Here is a 12,489-nt window from a genome sequence, read left to right as displayed (position 1 = left end):
TCCTATTGTTTGAGTTGCCCTCTAACGCAGCATCTAGAAGGATGGAAATATTTACAATAAACAGAATGTTAAGAAAAAAAAAGGTGAGGGCTCAGGAATGAAGCTGCAGCAGAGCCTGCCACTCACTCCATGCATTATAAACTGTTACCGAGTAGAGTGTGTGTGCGTGTATCTTTACATACTGTGATTCAAGACAAAAGTGGATGTCCAACAAGGCAAACCTTACATGCAAAATTCCCATCAGAAGGATGTTTGGTAGAAAAAGTGGCAGGGATAAGTAAATAGAGATTTCTATTTTTTTCCTAAAATTAGAAAGAGTACTGTGCTTCACCAAGGAAAAATATTTTATCCTAAGCTATTACGAGCTAACTGTATAGCTAATTTATTCCCAAATTATTGCAGTCCTAATGTAACCCAGAACAGTCTCCTCTGGTAACTCTGATTAACAACTTGTTACTGTAAGGGAGTTGACATAAAGAGTTAGGATTCCACGGTTGTCTTCCTGCTAAACAGCCCGAGCAAGATCGGAGCAGCAAAATCCGGCCTGGTGTTGCTGCTTACAAAACTCCAGGCAGCATGAGAACTGACCAGTGCCTTGGAAGTATTTACTTTCCTGCCAATTTGAGACCTCTTCATGCACCTGCTGCGTGCAACTGTATCAGCCACATCTGTGTTAGTTCCTATTTATTCTTTCTGGGGAGCAGTGCTGTGTTTGCTGCACTGAGGTGACTGCTGAGATGCCATGAAAGCCAAGCTCCATTTGTGACTGTTCCTTTTCTCCTCTTTTCCTCTGTTCACCCTTCAAAATCTGTTGTCTGACAAAATAAGACAGTATATGGGTAGTGCTTAGGGGTTGGTTGGGGAAATTTTTTTTCTTTGCAGTGCATGAGAAGAATATTCTAATCTCAGCATTTGTATAGAGCTTATCTGACCAGAATGAGAGATTCCTCACGTGGAAAGCACCTCTTTTTATACTTAGTTTCCAGGCAATGTCAATTCATCAAGGCTGAAAATGAAAGTCAGTTCTTTAGAGTTGAATTTTGTTATTATTGATAAATCATTAGATCATTTTGAGGTTTATGGTTAGAACAAATAATAATCTATGAAGGTCAGATTCAACCTATTAATTAAAATTCAGCTACAAACTGATTGCTTAAAGAACTTCATTTTTCACATCCTCAAAACTATTATGTACCCAGCTACCTTTCCAGAGAGAGATTTCCAAGTTTATCTTTATTGGCTTGTTATATTTTCAATTTAGAAATCCAGCAGCCTAATCAATGTATGAGTTGATTTACTGAGATGATCCCAAACCTCATTATCCGTCTTTTCTCGAACAGGTTGATTCCTTCCTTGTCAGCACTTTTCTGCCTTACACTTAAAGGAATTATCTGTATTTTCTTTAAAGATCACTGACTCGGGTCCAGATCCTCTGCTTGTCCCATCCTTTTCTCACCTGGCATCCATCATTACTTTGCAGTCTCTTCAGGGCAGAGACCATTTCTGATTTTTGCTGTTTAGAGAATAAAGACACCTTGCTACTACCTGCCAGGTGTTATTCCAATAGGAAATGTATAAATATCAGCAACTTTTAGCAACAACACATCAAATAATTTTGTGTGAACTCAACTTACCGCATTGCATTCAGATGAACTTTGTGCATATTTAGAGTTGCACTGATCTGTGCGTGCTGGGCCGAAGTCTGCAAATACATTTGGAGAGTGTTTGAGTGGGACGGCAGCTGGTCAGCTGTAGCTCAGGAACTCTGCTAACAGTTTCATCCAACTGAATCGAGGCAGCAATTCAGGAGATGATTTTCTCTAAGAATCTTTTCACTTAAAGTCCTCCCCAAGTGTTTTAACTGTTAAACACCTATGAAGAAGGAAAAAAACCCAAACAAATAAGAACAACAACAACAAAAAAACACACAACTTTTTAAAACAAACTTTTAAAATTGCTTTTTGAAACTTTGGAAATGGCTGAGCTTAGTGAGGCTCATTTGATGCATTTGACTGAGCTACGTTTAATCCACTCAGAATCACTCAGTCACCCAGGAGCCTCACACTGCCTGTTTATTGTCGGCAGCAACCTGAGCAACACAGAATTCCCTAACAGCTTGTGAGAAAAGCATTTTGCAAGTTTGGAAGATTTGTTTTGTAGAAAATAGATCAGAGATGCAATGAAGGATGTATTTGGCCAAAACGGTGAACTGTCTCTGTGTGCTTTGAACATGGCACTAAGCTGAAGTACTGAAAGCAGTTTAGAAAAGCTTTTGAGAATTGTAAATTTTCTGCGTACTGCACACAGCTATTAGAAAATAAAATCTGGCAAAAGATCAGATTTCTCAGGATTGTTCTGTAAATCAAACCAAAATCAGATTGAATCCTTAGAACAAAGGCAGATATATTTTGCATTTGAATATAAAACCTATCAAGTGGGTGGTGGGAGAGAATGAGTAAATAAATACAAAACCTCTTAAGGGTTTCTTTCTGGGTTGGTTTCAAGAATGTCCCACAAAACAGGTTTTCATGGCTGTATGGGGCAATGTGATGCCATTCAACCTTCTTCCCTTTCTTTAGAAATTCTGAAGAAACTGTTGAAAACAGCTTCTGGGCTTTTACTAAGATATTTTCCTCATCTCTGGAAACTGAGAGAATGCATATACAATCTTAGACAAACGATCTGCTCATATATTGAAGCCTGGATTGTAAAATGACTGCTGTGCCTTCCAATGAATGAATATTCAGTGCTTCCCTGCTGGGTTGGCTTTTCCTATTTGAACCAGCTACTGTTCTGCACTGTGATTCACTTGTTACCAAATTAAACTCTTTACACACATGGGAGATCCAACTTTATAAAGTCAAATTTTTGCAGTGCTTTCTGCTCAGCCACTGTGCCTGTCACAATCTTCATAACGCACTGAATTAAGTTTAAAATATCATCCATGTGTGTTGTTTTCTCTTGGCTGTTCAGCAGCCCTTCTGTACATCACGCATTTTTCTGTTGACACTACGTATCACTTAGCAACTCTGTGAAAGGCCCTATATGCATTGATTGCACACAATTGTCTTTATGGGGTGGAAGTGTTAAGTGAATAAACCCCCACGGGTGACCAGACGGTCATTCCTCTCATGTTGATAATCTGTTTACATCAAAATATTGTTTACTCAGCTCTCTGATCTTCAGGAATTTACATGAAGCTGAAAGAATACAGTTAACTCCCCACGCTGACACACAAGTATGAGCTGCGTTTACGTTCTCAAAGATGGGTAGATTAAGAAGAGGAGGACTGTTTTGTTTTTTTACTTAGCTCTCCCAAATAAAGCATTAAAATGCATTTGACAGTTAACCACAGATGATAATGCAATCTTTATGCTGTGGTTCTCATCATAATGGAGAAGTTACAAGGCTGTCACTACACCATAAAGAACCTTTCCTGCGGTCTTAGTGCTGTCTTTTCTGCTTTCCTCTATGCAGGCAGTGTCACCAAATTACCTTCTGAGAAGTTTGATGGTTTATGCTTATTTTTGTGCACAGGGTGGATAGCTGAGCCTTTAGAATTAGATACAGTGCTCTGCCCAGGCATTTTTCCTCAGTATGAAGTAGTTCAAATATGCAAATTATTTTAAATTCCTCACTTATTTTTACTTTTATTTTGCTTTTTATATTCTTATTATTTTGTTAATGAATGGAAAACGGTATTTCCTTTGTTAGTTTGTTTTTGGACAAAGAAGTAACTTTTAACACACACTCATTGGAAGAGTTTAATAGTTTATGTTGCAGAGAAAAAGAAGCAGAAGCAATTTTGAACTGGTTTTTTTTTTTTTTTTTTTTTGTACTTATTTGAACAATTCTGGAAGATTTGGAATGAAAAATCCTTCTCTTTGAAAAGATTCCAAAACCACATACCCTGAAGTAGGTGAAGTAGCAGAAAAATTGCAATCTGTTACTGTGATTTTTTTTTTTCCCCATGTTTTTTTGATTATTATTAGGAAGAGTCACGCTGTAGCATCTGTCTCAGTAGGTAAAACAAGTGCAGTTGCAAGAAGGGAGTCAGTTATATCTGCGCCTTCTGTTTGGTGTTTTCCAAGGAGCAAAATATTTTGAAACTCTTATACTCTTTTCACATAACTTTTTAAAAGATCACCTACTTGAGTGGCTTGACGGAAGCTGTCCCAGACCTTTGGAAGTCACTGGTAGCAGATATCTTGGCAGCAGACTTGAAGTATTTTGAGCTTGTGAAATGGCAGCTCGGCCACATGCATTACATGTCTTATTACAATGTGTGTTTTCTGAAGTCAATTTAGATCAGTCTTCGAGAAGTCTGGAGAATAAATGATCTGGATTTCTCATTATGTATCCCATCTTGATCCCATTGATGTCTGTGTATCCAATCCCCGTCTACAGAGCAGTCCTATTGAATCACATTGATCCTTGGTGGAGTCAGTGGAGTTATGCCAGTGATTAATTTGGCTCATTAACTTCAATGACATTTTTCTAGTGAGTAGGGCAGTTAGAGTTCGACCTGACGATGAAATTCTGGTTGCCTTCACTTGAGAGTAAGGCTGAACCTGATGATGTGCTCACTGATAGTGACTAAACGAAAGGAGGAAGGGTTGAGCCAAACTTACTGGTGTGGGATGACCCTGGAATACGGGTAGCACAGGGTGGTGAGCAGAGGAGTTGGATGCAAGCTGTTTCCCTCTTAATGGCTTTCAGCTAAAGCTAGTTTTTATATGTTGGAAAATAAAGTTGATAGATTAGTTTTTAGTGGAATCATCTAAAAACTCTGTCTTTCTGAGCATTAACTATGAAGCTGATAGCTGAAGCCTAGTTCTACAACTAAATGAATGGTTGCTTCTATAAACATTTCACTGTTACAAGTTGGATTTTTCACAGCATTAACTTTAACAACGTGGGTGTTTGCTATGAAATAAAACTTTAAATTGATGTTTTGCCATTTTGCTAGTTAAAATGAGGGAAAATAAAAAGGAGCTAGAAGTATGATGGATTCTGTGGCAAAATTGCCTTGTGGTACATAGGGCTTATTGGGAATTAATTTGGAAAGCAAGAAAAAAAAGCAATACTATGTCTCAGTCTTACTATGTCTTTTAAATCTCTATAGTACATTTAGTTTTGTGTATTTATTTCTTTACTCTTTATAATAAAAATAGGTAACATTGAGTATCGTATGTTCGTTTCAAGTATGTTTTATTTTAAAGTCCGTACAACAAAATACTGACTTCACATCTCAAAAATGATTGACTGCCTGGGAAACAACTCAGAAATGCTAGGAGCACCTTAGGAAAACTTGGTTTCTCTTTCAGTCTTCTAAAAGTTAATTTTATTTCTTTTTAATTGAGAAGCTGGATTATGATCTTGTTTCCATGCATTTTAAAGTTTGGTAGCTCAAGCTGAACATTTCCAAGGCTTTATTTGTAAAAAATTAATTAGTAAATGGCACTTCTGCCCTGAAGATGCAGCTTTCAGCATGCCGTAGGTTTGTCACGTGCTGTTTGTCACTTACATTCCATGGCGATCGATCTTTGCTATTTTAAAATCATGGAATAGGGCAGGAGATTGTTGATAAATCTGAACTGTGTGTAGTGAAGGTGTGCAGTGGGGAGCTGCAAGGAATTTGCTGAACCTTTATTTGGGTTGTGCTACCTTATGCTTTATCGTAAACTTGCTCTCAACCTCTAATATCTTTGCTTGCCTCTGTATTTTTTCCATTCTCACAAAATTCCTGGCCTTCTAATTCTAATGATGTTGACATATTAAAATGGTAAGGAGAAGAGTGCGAACTGAGCCCCTCCTTTTAGCTAAATGTTATCTGCTTAGACTAATATTGCAATTGCCACCCACTGACATAATTTGTTTCACAGTCACAGCCTGGCAGCATGAATCAAATGTTGACATTCTAATTTCATGCACACATGGGTGTTTGGCTGAGCAGGCCTCAGCCGCTGAGCCATTCACGCCATACCTGTGTAAATCAGGGAGACAAGGCCTTTTCAAGGCAACCCGAAGGGAAGTTGATACCTTCTTGCAAAGTGCAGGGCTGGTGAAAGCTGGACAGCCCTTTCTTTTCCCCAGGACAGGCACGTTTACACAGAGAGTTTTGCTCAAAATAAAATAAATTAATTCGGTGTCTGTAGATGTTTGTTGTAATTCCTGGGTGGAACCGATGATTTAATTCTCAAAACTGTTTGCCATTTTTTCTTGTAACTGTTTCCCACCAAGTAGGTGTAATGCAAAAGCTGTCTCAGCTTTGCTCTAGGAGACAAAGGCGTTGATGATGGTTTTTGAAGATGTTTCACCCCAGTGCTTCAGTCCTGACTGCAAGGAGCCACGGCCTGGCTGAAGTAGTGCTCAGGATCACTGTGCACCTTACCTTATCTCTGAGCACTCTGTGCAGGGAGAAAACTGCAGCCAGCTTCTGACAGCCACCTTCCAGAAACTGGGTTTAAACGTTCTTCTCCGTTGTCTTTTTGCTCTGCTAGCCCCTGTCCCCAGCAGCAGTGCAAGGTCCGTTGTGAAGAGGACAGGATGTGACCCGGCGGGGTTCGGTGTCGCCTTGCTGTGGAAAGGGAGAGGCACAGCCGGGCTGGGGAGCTGGCGGTGAGCTGGGGCGTGGAGGAGGCAGCGGCCGTTTCTGGCAAGGACTGCTGCCTCCTGTGGCCTCTCGCCTCTGTCACGGCAGAAAGCCTGGCTCTGCAGGGCTCTCGGATGGCCACTGGGCTGCCTTGGAGACTGCCCTAGCTGTCTGCTGTGCCAGGGAATGGCTTGCTTTCCCTGCAGCTCGCTCCAAAAAGACTTGCTTCCCACTTTGGAAAGTATCGAGTACAATTCTGAGCCTTTCATGGGATAATCATGGCCTCAGAAATGCAGTTTTTCCACTGTAAATACAGTTAAAATCTTGCAATCACCAAAACCTTGGATTTTTCTGTCTCTGTTTTGAGGTTTTCTTCCATTTCTCTGAAAGGAGCAGTTATTTGTGGTGGAAGAGGAGATTTATTTTGCTTTAGAGAACGTCTTTTGTTTTTCCTGAAAGGCACCCAAAAGTCACGGCAAAGCCAGAAGAATGGCTTTGAATAGTTATTCATTGATCTGGAGGCACTCCACAATGCTGCATCTCAGAAACATTCCCAGAGCTTCGTGGTGGAATCACTGAGAGTGATGCCAGTTGCGGCAAAGCTTGGTGGCACCTGATCACTGAACAGCACAAACTGTCAGACATCAAAATATCTGTTTGCTGGTTTCCCACTTGTGTGTTTGGAAGCTCTGAAAGATCTGGGTTGTTATCGAATCCTGCTGGGAATAACAGGCAGTCTGAGCCACGTGAAACTCAGCAGTTTCAGTTCGCAGTGCTCCAGAACAGACTGTAGCTGAAGGCTGGTGCTTCACCTGAGCATCCCTTACTGAGTGAAGGGTACTGAGCTACGGATCAGGCAGGACTGCCACAAGCTGTGTAAAGGTAGTAACATACATTTACAGTTTGCCTGTCCTCTGGAAAGCTTCCAGTTTTCTTCAGACAGTATATCTGCAGCTCTCTGAAATGCTCTCTACATTGGACTGGAAGACAGGATATAGCTGGCATATGCAGTTCTGTGCTGCAGGAGTGGAAAGGGAATAGATTTTAATCAAGATGCTTGTGTTTGAGATATGCCAGATCTTTCAAGTTCATTCAGAGTAAAAATGATCTCTTTTTTTAGCCCAAAAGAATGACACTCAGTAAATTGTTACGGAAGTGAATTTATCTCCCTCAGAAGGATGGAGAGCTGAGTAAACCCTGCTGGTATCAGATGTGCTGTTCCAAGGATGTGCAAAGATTTCAAATGAAGCTTCATGTGCAGAGCTGCTCTTAGCTCAGCTCCTGCTCAGGCAGCAGTGTGCCAGAAGGCCTTGGCTTTGCTTTCGCTGTTTTTGCAACAGTTCACAGGTCTATTTTCCTTCATTTTGATGAATGTTGTTTGCATGCCCGGAGCTCCTTTGGTCCAACCTCAGCTAAAGATTTTTGCCTTCCATCAGTGGAAATTCAATGGAAGGCACCAAACGCAGACATTTTTGTGGGGAACAGCTTCTGCAAGTTACATTGTTAATGTTCATGTGGCTCAGTCTGAGATCTATCGGTAACTGCACGATACTGCAGAAAAGTCTTTGTGTAAAAAAATTATGGACTAAAACTCCAAGGCAAAATGTTCTTGTTTTTTGTCTTAATTTCTATGACAACTTATCTCCTTTTATATCAACATAATCAACATGCAGGGCATTTGAGAGCTTGTTTTTAAGTGTGCATGGTGATGCAGTTTCTGCCCAGCTGTGGTTACCTAAACTGGGCTCAGTTCCTCATTTGCATCATCAAGCAGTCAAGAAGCACTATATGGGGTACTACTATTTAACTTCTGTAGCACTTAAAGCTCTGAGCAGATCCTGTTCTAAGTGAGTTTCAAGAATCTGGCAATATTCAATATGAGTAATTAGAAGAAAATTATTGTTTGACAGGAAAAGGAAGCTAACTGGGGCTGGTGCGGTGGGTCTGGCTGATGGGTTTTATTATTTGATAGCTCAGTTATTCTATTTCATGCTCTGGACTTGCTGGAATACTTTTGTGGCACCCTAAAACTTCCCTTGTATTTGCTCATACCTGCCTGCCATGCTTCATCTATGCCAATACATTTGCATTTCTCCCAAGAGACATTGATATTTTTCTTTCAGGCTCCGTATCGTCTCCTCCATGCTCTGAATCAGCTCTCTGGCTTGCCTTTGGGCCTTTCTTTTCCCAGCTAAAGAAACAAGCTATGGAGAAGACACACTCCTCTGCCCTGGCATAGCTGTGGGCAGGACTCCTGAGGATGCTGATGAGCTGCACTTCTCTTGCCCATCAGGGCTGGCAGGAGGTCCTGGTGGCTGTGCCTAACCTTGCTCCTGCTTTGCAGGAGATTTCGTCAATGTTTTGCAAAGCAAAAACTAATCAGAAATTATTTTTGTTTTGATTTTCTTTCTCACTGCTTTATTCATTTACTTGGTTGCTTTTGTCCATCTGGTTAGACCAGAAGGAGAGGGCTAGAAGGGATGATTTCTTGGTTTGGACGTTTCTGAACAACGAAGACCTGGCAGGGAGGTTATATGAACATCTCCCAAGAAGAAGCCTTACCAGCTGGCAATCTGCTGGAAAGTTCCTGCTGCAGGCTGCTGTCTTACCAAACTGCAACCAAAACAGTGAGGAGTGAGGCTTAGATACTGAACTTAAACAGGAAAACTTCTTTCATAAATCCAAGCCATAACATGGAGCATTTCTGCATGTTTAGATAAGGCAAACAGGGACAGAAGGGATGAAATACTGTGCCACATAGGCATGGTGCTGAGTTGGCACAAGTGGGCAGCTCACTAAAAGAGCTCACATAGAGCAGCCTGCAGTGGGCTGTGGAACACTGACATGTTGTATTCCTGCCTAAGAGAGTGCCCTTGGAACAGTGAGTATAACCTGAGAGCTGATGGGATTCCATCAGGTCACACATACGGTGTCTGGATTAGAGAATATTATCAGCTGGGCCAACCTCCTAAATCACTTAGGAGTTGAAGGGCTTAGTAGCACATTTAAAGGGGCTTAGTGGTAAATTTGTCTGTGATTTCTATTGCAGTCACACTAGCTACTGTGAGAGAAAAAGAGATGGTCTCTGTGAAATAGAGGAGGAGATAGGCAGCAGAAAGTACTGAAAAAAAGATGGCTCAGAGGGTTGAAATACACACCTGAGAATAAATAGGTATGCTGATGGTATTTGCTCATCCTTCATGAAAGCAGTGTGAATGACACCTATTTGCCTCCGTTGTTTTTTTACAATCTGGGTAAGAATATAATCACCTGTCTCAGTGGCTTGCTGGGTGTGTTGTTGTCTGGAAAGGTTGTGCTGTGAGTGAAAAGCTGCAGCTGCACAGCTCTCCTGTTAGCTAATGGAAGCTAAGCCTTGTTTGCAGGAATAATATATGTATTGCAAAGTTGCATGCTGCTGAGGACACATTCACAGTGATGGAAAGCACCCTTGGCAGGCTTGTGGCTTGGCTAGCACCAGCACTGCTGTGCTATTTCTGGGTTTCATCTGAGTTCCGTGCAGCCAGGCTGAGTGTGGAGTGACCCCCACACTTCTGGTTTGGGGCTGGCACTGGCAGAATCAGCTCCAGTGTCTGTAGCCCACATCCATTAAGTTGTCATTTCATAATGACAGTACATGTCTGTTAGAAATAGAAGTGCTCAGCCTGGCAAAAGCAGAAAGAGGTAGTGTTACAAACATTGAAGTGTCACAAAGTTTGAGCAAGTGATGTCCAGATATCAAGATGATGGGTGTGTTGGTTATGGCAGAGAAAGAGCAGGTGTGTGACAGGCTTGTATTTAATGCTGGCCTTTATGACAGTATGGTCACACACTATTTTAGGCATGGCCACCTTGAGCAGCTCATGGCTTATGAGGGGAGTTGTGTGTCCTGGATACTTGGGGGTGAGCTTCTCCACCCCTTCTAATCCATTATTCTTGAGTACGTAAGATAAGACACCTCCAGACTTATCTGTAGGTTAAGGTGGACTAAGTTCCTGATTCCTGGCCATGTAGCGTGGAAGCCAAAAAAGCAAATATGCAAACAAAAATATGTTGGTGTGAAAGCTGAGATGTGGAAGTGCTGAAGTACGGCCTTAAAGGACCGAGTTACCGTGACCTTCTGACCTTGTCTGTCTCAATTTCAACTGTTTTCTTCTTGGAAAGATGACCTGTAGCAATTTCCAGAACTTTTAAGGACTGGCTTTCCCACCCAATTCCAGCCTAATAAATCTGTAAGTTTAATGCTTAATGCAAAAGCAAAAAAAAAACCAAAACAAAACAAACCTCTTTACCTCATCTTTTAGGTAGTCTCTTGTCTGGAGAACATTTATAATTTGTATTGTGATCTTTGAGTGTAATACTTACAAATTTAAGATGTTTAGAAAAATCAGGAGGTGAATTTAAAAAACCTACTTCTTTATTCTATTCATTTGTCTTCCCTTTGTCCTTAATCTTGATTTGCCCTGTAGGTTAGTCTTATCATAAAGACAGTATGAATGACTGTCTCAGCGCCTTTCCTCATTAATGCTGCAGGAAATTGATGACTAGATCTCTGGAACTGTGGATTTTTTTGGCAAGAATTATAGCCCCTATTTATTTTGGAGGGACCCATGTGGCTTTCTAAGTAAATATATGTAAAAATTTTCCCCCAAAAATAAACATTACAAGTAATTGCTTGATATATGAAGTTGACATTTTGGCTTTGTGATTTGCTATGATACGCAGAAATCTAATTTCCTCTTTGGAAATATGCTACTGCAGAATTGTAAGTAAATTAAAATCAGTGGTTTATTCAGAAGGTGAGTAATAGACTCTGTTTTAATATATCAATATTTATCCTTCAGGTTCTCAGGTCTGCCCAAATATGCACCATCTAATGCTAAATGTATGCTTGACTATGGGATTACCTTTGTTTGTAATTGGAATGGATAAAGATTGATGTCCATGTCTTGCATATTCACACTGGATGGAATTCGTAAATAACGCTGCTCCGGATTCCACACAGAGCACTTCCACTCTGAGCATTACACTCACCTGCTCTGCTTACTTATTTGATGTTACTCACTCAAGTAAGTACTGGAGTTCTGAAACTCAAATGATGAGTGTAATTTAGTGAGCATAATGAATCTGTAGCTGGTGTTACACCTCAGCCTTGCAGGTAGCTGCTGAGTACTTGTTGTATTAAGAGTGGCTTCTGTTTGTGCCTCTTTTTTTTTAATTATTTTTGTTATTTTTATTTTCAATAAACCTAAAAATAGACTCCAAGAGAAATAAATATCTGGCTTAATATGCTGAACACCCTTTGACACCCTTTGAGGTGCCCAGTGAAGTGATGCTGTTAGAGCTTTGGACCTGTGCCACACTATGAAAAGTAATGGAGCAAGCTAGATGGTAGCATTATGGGGAGGAGGGGGTCCAACTGTGGCAAGAAGCCTGCTGCTCCCGCAGGGCATAGACACCTCAGGGAAACTGTGCCAGCAAAAAATAGCTTACAGATAGGAAAACTGATAGATTAATGGAATTGGTCCAATTTTTTCAGGAGTGCATCTAGCCATGCATCTAGAAACAATTTCAAAAGCCTTAATAATAAAGTTAATAAAGTCTGTCACAGTATTACGTCCTACAGTTAATAATAACGATGAAATTCATTCTGATTAATTTCAGAAAATCTATTGCTCTGCTTCTGTTCTCCAGTTAAATAATTTTGTTGACCAATTCAGTTGCTTCTCCAAGGTCTAGAACTGCCTGATCATTTGGACCGTACTTACAGTGTAACTCTGCATTTACATATTGCTGGGTAACAGATGATGAAAAGGTCTAATTTACTTTATGGTATTATATGGAAAAAGAGAAAAATATTCAAATTTAGCAGTAGTTGTAATAGCATTTTGTGAAGC

General features: G+C 40.5%; 1 long non-coding RNA gene across 2 annotated transcripts in view; it reads left to right on the top strand.

Moving 5' to 3' along the window:
- The window catches only part of LOC125698042 (uncharacterized), a 48,283-nt gene extending 36,658 nt beyond the window's left edge, over positions 1–11,625 (top strand). The window contains exon 3 of one of the 2 annotated variants that reach the window (XR_007379057.1): positions 11,437–11,625. This is a non-coding gene — a long non-coding RNA (uncharacterized LOC125698042). Of the gene's footprint in view, positions 1–8,718; positions 8,828–11,436 lie in introns of those variants that run through there. The other variant, XR_007379058.1, reaches the window with a different exon arrangement.
- The last annotated feature ends 864 nt before the right edge of the window (positions 11,626–12,489 follow it).

The sequence above is a fragment of the Lagopus muta genome, chromosome 10, assembly GCF_023343835.1.
Source record: "Lagopus muta isolate bLagMut1 chromosome 10, bLagMut1 primary, whole genome shotgun sequence".
Classification (NCBI taxonomy): Eukaryota; Metazoa; Chordata; class Aves; order Galliformes; family Phasianidae; genus Lagopus; species Lagopus muta.
The sequence above is the reverse complement of the archived record's forward strand: the minus strand, read 5'-3'. Positions and strand labels throughout refer to the sequence as shown.